Here is a 12,290-nt window from a genome sequence, read left to right as displayed (position 1 = left end):
TGTGTGACACTGGAGACAGGTTTTGTAGACTATGTCTTATGAATCCATCACACAAACATACTAATTTGTTTCATTGAAATCTTTTATTATATACAGATACATGCTAAGTTTTCATCATCTTTCAATATTCAGAGAGGTTGTAGGCAATGTGGCCCCCTTTTTCTGTTGTGTGTTGATGGCTTGTATGGTTCAGCCAAACAAAAGTATTAATGGTGCAGTTTTAAATACCTCAGAGTATCTTGTGTCTCCATATGTTGATAACACTGACTTTATCTTGGATGGTAGCAAATGGACACTTGAAATTGTTACAAGTTTTGAATATATTTCTCAATATGTTGGGTTTAAAGATTAACTACGTTAAATCACAAGTCCTTTGGTTTGGCTCTGTGAAGAATAGTAACATAAGATACTTACATCATTTAAATATTAACTCCACTTGGCAAAATTGCCTTAATAAATCTTTGTTGATCTCAAAACTTAATTATCTTTTTTCTGACTCTCCCTAACTCTCCTGGTGATTTTCTTCAGCAATTAATAAAATGTTGTTTAAATTTCTATGGAATGATAAATCTGACCAAATTAAGAGGGAGCTTATCTGTAAACCAATTAAAACAGTGGTTTAGTAATGATTAATGTGTGTGATAACTTTAAGCTTTGAAGATAACATGGAAAAGAAAGTTGCTTTTGAAGAATCCGAACTACAAACTATTTTTTACAACCTAAATATTTTAATTGATAAAAATGGTTTGAAAAGTGTATTTTTCAAACTTGTGACATAGATAATGGTTCTGGAGACTTTAACAAAATGTATAATTTGAATGTATGATTTAATGGACTGTTATGTGATACCTGCACAATACATCGCAAAGAACAATGAATAACAAAGCGTGGTTTATTTCACATGTGCTCACAACTTGATGAAGTCGTAATAGGACAACATTATTTTTAAGTGGGAAGTGTCGAGTGAGTTGTTCTCCATAGATGTAAACTGAACAGCAAAAGAAACTTTGCATCAGATTGAAGTGTCTGTAAACTAAAAATAACAAAAATTTGAGGTAAAGTATATTTAATAAACCAACAATTCCACAAAGTATTGAACAACTCAAACTTAACATTTTGTGGTTTAATATCATACATTAGACAAACAAAATCAGTGGGAGATGAAACTTCAGTCATCCAGATTTTCACTGCAATTCATTCCAAAATTTGTCACTCTAATAACGAATGTGGCCACCCCGTACCTCCATCCAAGCAAAGACTGTGTTGGACAGAAAACGTCAAATGTCTGATGAAGTCACGTGGCAAGCGGTTCCATTAATCTTGTAGAGCTTGTATCAACTCGTCTGTTGGTGGGAGGTTGTGGTCGGACTCTAACTCGCCTGTCCAAGACATCTCAGAGGTGTTTCTATGGTCGACAAGTCAGGAGAACGTGCTTGTTGACATTGTTGTTGGCAAGGAAGTCCACTACAGTATGAGCTGTCTAGGGCCTGGCGTTGTTGTGTTGGTTTAGAACACCTTGGGGTTGTTGCTGGAGGTAGGGCAGCACTACTGGACGGAGGATGTCATCTCTATAGCGTTGAACACTGAGGTTTCCATTGATGACAACGAGGGGCGTTGTCTGGTCTCCACAAATTCCACCCTCCACCGTAAGGAACAACTTCTTGAACGCAGCAAGCAGCTGTCCGTTCACCTCTGCAACGGTAAACATGCTGTCTGCCATCAAACAGAACCTGCTTTCGTCCGTAAAGACCACACATTGCCAATCCTGAACTGTATTAGCCCATGGTATTTGTCACAGTGAGACAGCGGTTGCAGAGGTGCCAAGTTCACAGTTACCGGTATTCCTGTGGCATAGTGACTTGTGGTCTCCCTGTCCTGGGCCAGTCCGATGCCCTTCCAGTCTGTCTCAAACGTTGCAACAAGTTTTGAGCAGCAACACCGGAACAGCCAAAGGTTCTTGGGTGTGCGTGGCTCCCATATGGACCATCCCAATTGCTCGCTCACATTGTTTTTATGTTAGTCGTGGCATTTCAAATGTGTTTTTTTTACAATGTGTATGTTTGACATTGCTCCCGTGCAGTTTTTATACCCCTGTGGCATGTGCATTTCAACCAGCAATAACATCACGCATAACTTTTTTCGCATTTTCTCAAAAACGTGCGCATTGCCGGTAAAAATTACAGGTACAACAACGATGCGTTTCGGCTATGTGTTTGGGCCTACAACAAATTTAAATTCACATTATTTTCAAATATGCAAAGTTTCTTTTGCAGTTCAGTTTAGCTGGGTTACACAGATGAACACAATTGCAGAATGATTCCATGCAAAAGTGGGAGATATATGACAATCTGTATTGGGAGAAAAGGTGCAGATACATGTGAAAATTGTGAGAATATCCGGGAAATACCAAACGTAACCCCCAGGTTCATAAAATGGACTTGGCCGACATTGCTGAGGTCAGGCTGTATTCAGGAAGTTATCATTAACTAAAACTGGATAAATATTTTTAAAGTTTGTACATTTTATTAACATCCTTAAAGTGGCTTTACAAGATGTTGATATCTCCTCATATAAGAAATAAACGACTCATGGTCATTGCTTATTGTACAATAAAACACTACAAGGACAATAAACCACTCAGGGCTGGTTTATTGTCCCTGCAGTGTTTTATTGCATGATAAACAACTCCCACTCATAGTTTATTTCTTAATTATGGTATTATTTAGTCTACAAAAACTATTTGAAAATCTTTATTTACCAAAACAAAAGATTGGAGTTGTGGCGACAATTGTCAGCTGTAAATTGTTTATATTTAGTTAAGAAGGGTTAAAAATTATATTATTATACACTACATCCAGTTATACCTCAAAGTGGCAGAAACAGTTTTTATAAGAGATTGACTGGACTCCCATTTTGTCAAAAACTTTTTGAAGTACACAGGATACTAAATTAAGAAGGTTCCATACAGATTTATTCAACCAATTTCAACCAATAATTCTTTCCAAGCTTAAACTAAAGTTACAATTCTGATCTTGGTGATTTTAGCTATCAAATAAAGAGACAATATCTCATTTTCTTTGGGAATGTGAAATTGCTACATCATTCTGGGAAAGTATCTTAAAATGGAATTCTGAGGAGTGTGACCATGATCACAGCTTTCTTTAGAATTAGATTTATTCAGATGTAGAAACTGAGTCTGTCTTTGATTTATTTCTCTTATTGGGTCAATTGTTAACCTACAAATGTAAATGGAAGAAAGACCATCCTCGCATAAATCATTTGAGGAGAGAGTTAAAATAAGATGTTCTATTGAAAATAAATTGAGTCTAGTAAAAGCCATGTACCAGAGTTTTATGCCAAGTGGTTGGTTGGTTGATGTTTAACGCCGCACTCAGCAATATTCCAGCTATATGACGGCGGTCTGTAAATAATCGAGTCTGTACCAGACAACCCAGTGATTGACATCATGAACATCGACCTACGCAATTGGGACACGATGACATGCATCAACCACGTCAGCAGGCCTGACCACCCAATCCCATTAGTCGCCTCTTATGACAAGCATATTCACCTTTTACGGCTAGCATGGGTTGCTGAAGACCTATTCTACACCGGATCTTCACATGTCTTATGCCAAGTGAGTCATGTGTCATTCATTGTTTGAAAATTAACAATAATAGTACATAACTTTGTTTAATATAAGTTTTACAAATTGTATCATACAAAGCATGAGTGTGTGAGTGAATTCTTTGTGTCTTTGTACTCAACTTCTTTGTTATGTAGAAAAAACAACAACAAAAACTGTACTGGTATTTACTTCTTTTTATTTTGTAGATGGGACTCCATCTACCCTGGGCAGGAGCCCTTCTCTGTAACGGGAATGTTTGCAATAAAGAATATGAGGTTTTAAAAGAAAATGAATTTGTTTCTGTAGCAAACAGATGAAAGATATTAGAGATTAAAAATATATTCACTGAAAAAATGATACAAGAAAGATGTTATCATCATGTCATAAAAGTGTGCTTTCACTTCTTACTATCAGAGTGAGTGAGTGAGTGAGTGAGTGAGTGAGTGAGTGAGTGAGTGTGTGAGTGAGTGAGTGAGTGAGTGAGTGAGTGAGTGAGTGAGCGAGGGAGTCTGTATGCCAGACAATATTCCAGTCATATCACAGCTGATGAGACACCAGAAAAACTACCATATTAATTTGGACATGAGGTTGACAGTGTTTCTTTAAAGCAAAGTCTGTTTAATTACTAAATTAAGATGACAGGAAAGTTACAAGTTTTGATATGCCTTATCGGTTTACAAAACTTAGAAATGAATCACCACATACATTCACAATCTGGAAAGATAATATATTCATAGGAGAGTGTTTCTATTGGTCAAAATAATGAGGCTACACAGCTTGAGAGCAATGGATATCTATTTTCAATATTTACAAAGATCAATCTTTTCAAATACTGCACATGTCGGGACAAATGTACATCTTTTTATGAAATAATTTAGCAGCCTACATGACTCACGTTGGTGAAGTGGATTTGATCTTGTCTCTGAACATGCATTGAGAGTGGGTGGCATATCTAATGCTAACATCTGAAGAGCTAGCATGATTCATTGGTTAAATCAATGTGTACAGTTCATATTGTTTTATTATATTTACCATCAAGTTGTTTAGGTCTCTTGGTAAAGTTCGAAAAACAAATGCTTATTCTGTTTAAAATACAGGGTGCTTCATATTTTTACAGTAAGATGTACATGTATTTACTTGTCAGGGAAGGCTTGGCCGGTTTGCAGAGATCAGAGATTACAATGCATGCAAGTTATTTTTAAAAAGTATGCAGTAACTTTTGTTAGATTTATGTAGTTTATGACTTTTTATTATTCTAAGAAGGAGTCGTCGGTCAAATAACAATAAAGTTATACTTTCTCAAATTATGTCCTTACTTTGGGACCTGGTAGGTTGAATCCATAAACAAAACTTTCATACTTTCAAAGTTTTTTTCTTGTATTTTTATCGGCCTTGTGAATTGAAAAGGAACACAAAATCTCTTGATGGAAATGCCATGGAAGGATATCGGTATATATTTAGCAGTCTTGAAAGTATGCACTTGATGTATAAGATTGAAAACTTTGCAAATCTTCTTGGAAATTACAAAATAAGAGTTATTAAAACTTGTTGAGAAGAACTAGCAATTATTAGCCTAAATATGACACAACTATTTGATACAGTACACTATCCTACATTCCCTGTAGTCGTGTGGTCTAAACATTCTGGTCTACTCATCTGTCATTTTGCCCTTGTAAACTGAGTGACACAAAAATTACCTGACAGCCTCTACAAACTCACATCAAAGTTAATTTGACATATGGCCCTGGTCACCAGATGGGGGTAGGAATGACACATGTTCAACCCTGGCTGTAACAGGCCACGAGATGGTGGTAGGAATGACACACGTTCAACCCTGGCTGTAACAGGCCGCGAGATGGGGGTAGGAATGACATGCGTTCCCCCTGGCTGTAACAGGCCGCGAGATGGTGGTAGGAATGACATGCGTTCAACCCTGGCTGTAACAGGCCGCGAGATGGGGGTAGGCATGACACGCGTTCCCCCCTGGCTGTAACAGGCCACGAGATGGGGGTAGGAATGACACGCGTTCCCCCCCTGGCTGTAACAGGCCACGAGATGGTGGTAGGAATGACACGCGTTCCCCCCTGGCTGTAACAGGCCACGAGATGGGGGTAGGAATGACACGTGTTCCCCCCCTGGCTGTAACAGGCCACGAGATGGTGGTAGGAATGACACGCGTTCAACCCTGGCTGTAACAGGCCGCGAGATGGTGGTAGGAATGACACGCGTTCAACCCTGGCTGTAACAGGCCACGAGATGGGGGTAGGAATGACACGCGTTCCCCCTGGCTGTAACAGGCCGCGAGATGGGGGTAGGAATGACACGCGTTCCCCCCCTGGCTGTAACAGGCCGCGAGATGGGGGTAGGAATGACACGCCTTCCCCCCCTGGCTGTAACAGGCCACGAGATGGTGGTAGGAATGACACGCGTTCCCCCCTGGCTGTAACAGGCCACGAGATGGGGGTAGGAATGACACGCGTTCCCCCTGGCTGTAACAGGCCGCGAGATGGTGGTAGGAATGACACGCGTTCCCCCCTGGCTGTAACAGGCCACGAGATGGGGGTAGGAATGACACGTGTTCCCCCCCTGGCTGTAACAGGCCACGAGATGGTGGTAGGAATGACACGCGTTCAACCCTGGCTGTAACAGGCCGCGAGATGGTGGTAGGAATGACACGCGTTCCCCCTGGCTGTAACAGGCCGCGAGATGGTGGTAGGAATGACATGCGTTCCCCCCTGGCTGTAACAGGCCACGAGATGGGGGTAGGAATGACACGTGTTCCCCCCCTGGCTGTAACAGGCCACGAGATGGTGGTAGGAATGACATGCGTTCAACCCTGGCTGTAACAGGCCACAAGATGGTGGTAGGAATGACACGCGTTCAACCCTGGCTGTAACAGGCCGCGAGATGGTGGTAGGAATGACATGCGTTCAACCCTGGCTGTAACAGGCCGCGAGATGGGGGTAGGAATGACACGCGTTCCCCCCTGGCTGTAACAGGCCACGAGATGGGGGTAGGAATGACACGCGTTCCCCCTGGCTGTAACAGGCCGCGAGATGGTGGTAGGAATGACACGCGTTCCCCCCTGGCTGTAACAGGCCACGAGATGGGGGTAGGAATGACACGTGTTCCCCCCTGGCTGTAACAGGCCACGAGATGGTGGTAGGAATGACACGCGTTCAACCCTGGCTGTAACAGGCCACGAGATGGGGGTAGGAATGACACGCGTTCAACCCTGGCTGTAACAGGCCGCGAGATGGGGGTAGGAATGACACGCGTTCAACCCTGGCTGTAACAGGCCACAAGATGGTGGTAGGAATGACACGCGTTCAACCCTGGCTGTAACAGGCTGCGAGATGGTGGTAGGAATGACACGCGTTCAACCCTGGCTGTAACAGGCGGCGAGATGGTGGTAGGAATGACACGCGTTCAACCCTGGCTGTAACAGGCCACGAGATGGAGGTAGGAATGACACGCGTTCCCCCCCTGGCTGTAACAGGCCACGAGATGGTGGTAGGAATGACACGCGTTCAACCCTGGCTGTAACAGGCCACGAGATGGTGGTAGGAATGACACGCGGTCAACCCTGGCTGTAACAGGCCACGAGATGGGGGTAGGAATGACACGCGTTCAACCCTGGCTGTAACAGGCCTCGAGACTGGGGTAGGAATGACATGTGTTCCCCCCTGGCTGTAACAGGCCACGAGATGGTGGTAGGAATGACACGCGTTCAACCCTGGCTGTAACAGGCCATGAGATGGGGGTAGGAATGACACGTGTTCAACCCTGGCTGTAATAATTTGAAATAACACCAGGTTGTCAATCTTGAAGAGAGAAGGAACCTACAACTCACATTGGCATACACTTTGTCCTTGGTCCTTCCTAAGAGGAACATAAACCTGTAAGCTTTGCAGAGTTATTTCCCTTGTAATGTGAGCTGTTTCAGCTATGTTGGGATTCCTGATAGCGCTGTGGTGATCATCTGTTTAAGACTGATGCTATTGTAGCAGACATGAGATTTCCGAGGCCAAGAACCTTCTGATCCAAAGTCGAACATCTTGTCCACGTCACCAAAGAGATTAACAATGTCGGCAAGCTGATAAGATGATGGTGTCATCAATTATTATGGTAGTATTTGCGATGTGCAATCTGAAATAGTCATGTCAGTTCCCTTAGGTGTGTTTTTGAAACATATTTCCTTGTACGTATAAGTCTAAAACGTATTGCTGACATGGAATTGTATGTTGGGCATTGCAGGTGTGAGACACTAGATCACGGTTTAAAGGGGCACTGATCTAACGCAATTCTCCGGACTGGTTGTTGCCTTTGTTATTGTTTTTTCCCCCGTGAGTACGCCGATGATACGCTACGCAGCTGAGCGTGACCAGAGACTGGGCTACCGTCTGCAAGGACAGCTAAATAAACTTGGAAGCTGGAGGCAATATTTGTTTTACACATTTTTGAACACTGATTGGTTTAACTGTGATCTATAAAGATTTCGACAAAGGGCGCATGTTAATTAATTTCTTCAGCCTAAACAAACAGACAAAAAGAACGGCAGAGCTCACTGGATGTCGTCATTTGGAAATACCCCTGACTGTTGTTGTTTATTAATTAAAAAAAGTATCCATGCAGTGAAAGCATTTTCGGATTTCGGATTGCATCGATAATACGATTACTACTCCCTTGTTGTCATCCACGTTTTCTGGTATAACCCTACACTTGTGTATTTGTCGTCATTCACTTGATGCTCAGTTAATGAATTTATTACAGGTATAATTAGTGGTAGCACCCCTAAGATTACCTGACAAAGGTTCCCATTTGGCATTTATTGTGTCTGGGGTAATTATTCAATCTAAATACAGGTTTGAAGTGAGGTGAAATGTGTGTTATGTAATATGCACGTGGCAGCCCAGCAAGAGGTGAATGATCAGTTGATTTACTTTTTTTGTAAATCAACGGATCGTTCCTAGTCATCAAAGGATTAACAGAAAATATGTTGATTGATTAATCACTGTTATCTTGCACAGTGGATATGTCAAAAGTGAGTGTTTACTAAAACAAAGGGAATACTCATATCATATCATGGCGTGAAGTGCCGATGTAAAAACAACATACTTTGTTCAAAGGGTTAACTGATAATACGTTGATTGATTGATCATTGTTATCTATCACTCAATGGATTTTTTAGGAACTTTGGACGTTATGAAAATAGTTGTGACGTGGGCTTTCTCAGCCGACCCTTGAGACTTGACACCTATGTGAAACACCTGAAACAATCTAAGTGATCAGTTGAGAAACGAACACGGGTTATAATATCCCGAAACGATATATATCTTTTAAAATATTTGATTGTTACTGAGACACGTGACATCGAATAAGTTTCTTTGTACAGCTGCAGACGAGTAGGATATTGTTCCTTTGTGTGGATATTCACGGATACATTCCTCGAACAAGGAAGCTGCCTAAAATTTATACACATAAATTTGGTAGGTTGTAATTATGGTATTTGCATTTTGTTTTCCTTCATTTGCTGTAGCATTGAACCAATTAGTTCTTGTTCCTCTACATCTTGTTTGGGAAATTCTTCAATGCGCAATAGACGTTGTTTTCACAAGTCTTTTCCTTTGTAAGCGCGTATATATTACCGTCAATTTGTAAAATGTGATTCTCTCCGGCAATTTATAAAATGTGTAAATATTTCAGGCATTTTGACTGAAAAATCTGTCCAGATTGACTAAAATTGATTAAGACGATCCAACGGGCCTAAAAACATCACAACAGATTATTATGTAGGATGAGAAGCCAAACAACATAGAAATGTACTTTTCAACATTTCAACGTAACATTTGCAGTCTCTTGGTGATGACATTAAACATCAAAATGTTTGGAATTCCTTATCATAATCATACAGATGGAAATGTTTTTCAGTCACTTTGTAAAATAACTGAATATTTAGGCGTTTAATAAATTTGCAAATGTTACACATTTTGACAGTAAAAAGATATACACACTATAAAAAAAGCAATGCTCAGGTGACATAATTACTTTGTGTTGCAAGTCGAAATAGTGTAAAAGAGAGTCGCAAAATTACCAAGCAAGTGACATATCAAAACTTCGTCATCATTACCGATGCTACCCACAAAGATACCTACATTTCCTTATTATCTTGAAAACTGTATTTCATTTTGTTGATCAATGTGACCATACGCCCTTATTACTACCCATAAAAATGACTAATGCGCTTACGAATGGCGCAGCAGGGGTCGCGAACTAGTCTAGATTTCTGCTCTTCATCCGGGTACTCACTGGGAAAAAACAATAACAAAGGCAACAACCAGTCCCGGGGAATTGCTTTAGATCAGTCCCCCATTAACGTCTACAGCGAGGGGTTCCTCTGCTCAAAACACAGGCACAAACTGAACATATTACAATCAAATCGTATTAGTAGAAGGAGCTGTAATACCTTCCCTTGACATACCTCCAAATACTTCTCCTGGACTGACAATCTTGGCTGCTCATTGGCAGCAGACGACGCCCTGTCATCAGCCGTGTTTTCACGTGATGCACGTGCATTCTTTTAGGCCACGCCCACTTAGCACGGGGCGGCACCATGGTAATGGTGCTATTTCTAAATTGCATGTTGACTCAGTTATATTATCATAAGATTTGTTTTCTAATATATACAATACTGATGGCGGGTCAAGTCATGGGTACATCATGTCTTGAAAGTGGGACCCCCATCGCGATCCTCAGCAGTTGAGCGATATGATATACTGGAAAGTTGCTGACTGAGCATTCACCGATTCTTTATTATTTGATTGGCGGGCCTTGATGGAATGCGCACTGTTCTAATAATGTGACGAGTCACTTGATTGTATGTCAACTCACATTCCTGGCGACTTGGTCTATTTCCCACACTAACGACAAACGGTTGCCGTGGTTCAGTGGCCACTGTGATGCAGCTGTGATGTCGTTGACTGAAAGAGACACGATCACTCACTCAATAATCTCAATATATTCAGATCCAGTTTCTTGCATCAGAAGAGACCGTGTGTTGCTTTATTTAGCAGATTTAATTTCAATCACTTTGTACCTCAGAACAGTGAACACGGTAGAGATTGCACTACATATCTTTGCAATAGACAACGCTAAGAACGTAAACAGACGTATGTACCTCTGAAAGGGTGACCCGCGACTCGAGATTTGCGGGCGAGTAATTACACGTTTCAGTTCTATTTGTAAGTGGATTTGGCCAAGAAGTTAAAATTAATTCAGGTATATACATGACATCGTTCAATATTGGTCCAATATCCACTCTCTTCCAATGATTTAACTACCTGATCTAGAAATATAAGAGACCGCTTGAAACAGCCTCATCTGTTTCACATTTAGATCTATGCACAAAGATTAAGAGTGACAACGAATATCCACAAGACTGTATGTATGGCTAAAGGGATGTTTTTAACTTTCCAATAGTCATTTGTCCCTGTAAGTCGAGCAATATTCCACTACCTCCAGCCTTTGGTATCTTCATTTCACAACTTTTGAAGTACAATTGAGCATGCTCTTTCTACGAAGATTTCAAAGACCGACATACGACGCTTGCTCAAACTTTGTTTGATCATCATGATGATAACACATTTAAGGACTTAGTTAAAGCTTTAAAAACGTTGTATGGTAGACGTGTGGGGTACATTTCCAAATTTGACCATCAGTGACAAAAATAATGTCTGATTCCCCATGTTTCAGGGGGACAACTGACCTGCCTCTGTGTGTGTTTGGGACGGGTACCACCTTTTCGCGGACACCTGGTATCATATGTAGGTATATTTAATAGTAATTAATGAACACATGCGTATGACATAGTGGGAATCGTGCAGTGACTCTGCAGAGATTCTTACGATTATGGAAAGGGTTTTGTCCCTTATATTTGTGACCCGTGAAGATTCCGGGGTAGAATAGGTCTTCAGCAACCCATCCTTGCCGTAAAAGGTGACTATGCTTGTCGTAAAAGGCGACTAACGGGATCGGGTGGTCAGGCTCGCTGACTTTGTTGATGCATGTCATCGATTCCAATTGCGTGGATCGATGCTCATGATATTAATCACTGGATTGTCTGGTCCAGACTCGATTATTTACAGACCGCCGTCATATAGCTGGAATATTGCTGAGTGCGGCGTTAAACAACAAACCAAACCAACCCTTATATTTATGGTTATGTGTCGCCCTGTGTGTCGGCTGTCAGGAAGCTCTCGTAAAATAGATAAGATATGCAGGGCATTGATATTTTATATTAACTGTCGGGCAAAAGAAAGTATACAGTTGAAAATTGGATTTGACCATAAATTTACAAACGTTATCAAAACGTTCAAACAGTCACCGAAACACTGGTACCTCAAGGTCCAAATCACGACCCCTTGGTTAAGAAGATGCACGTGCGGAAGTGAAAAATCGCTAAACACACTTTTTTGTCCGGTACCCGAAAAAATGCACGCGTACAAATGGTATAAAATGCAATGTATCGTTGCTGAGACATTACGGGTAATGAAAAAGAACAAAAGATATTCCACGTTTAACTACACAACAGAGAGAAAAGGGCCGTCATCCTCTATATCTCCAGGGTTAGCATTTCGGTCAACCAACGGTAGTAACATTTCAC

The sequence above is a fragment of the Haliotis rufescens genome, unplaced genomic scaffold (genome assembly GCF_023055435.1).
Source record: "Haliotis rufescens isolate VD_foot unplaced genomic scaffold, xgHalRufe1.0.p SCAF_3, whole genome shotgun sequence".
In the NCBI taxonomy this organism is placed as follows: domain Eukaryota; kingdom Metazoa; phylum Mollusca; class Gastropoda; order Lepetellida; family Haliotidae; genus Haliotis; species Haliotis rufescens.
This window is presented reverse-complemented; position numbering follows the sequence as displayed.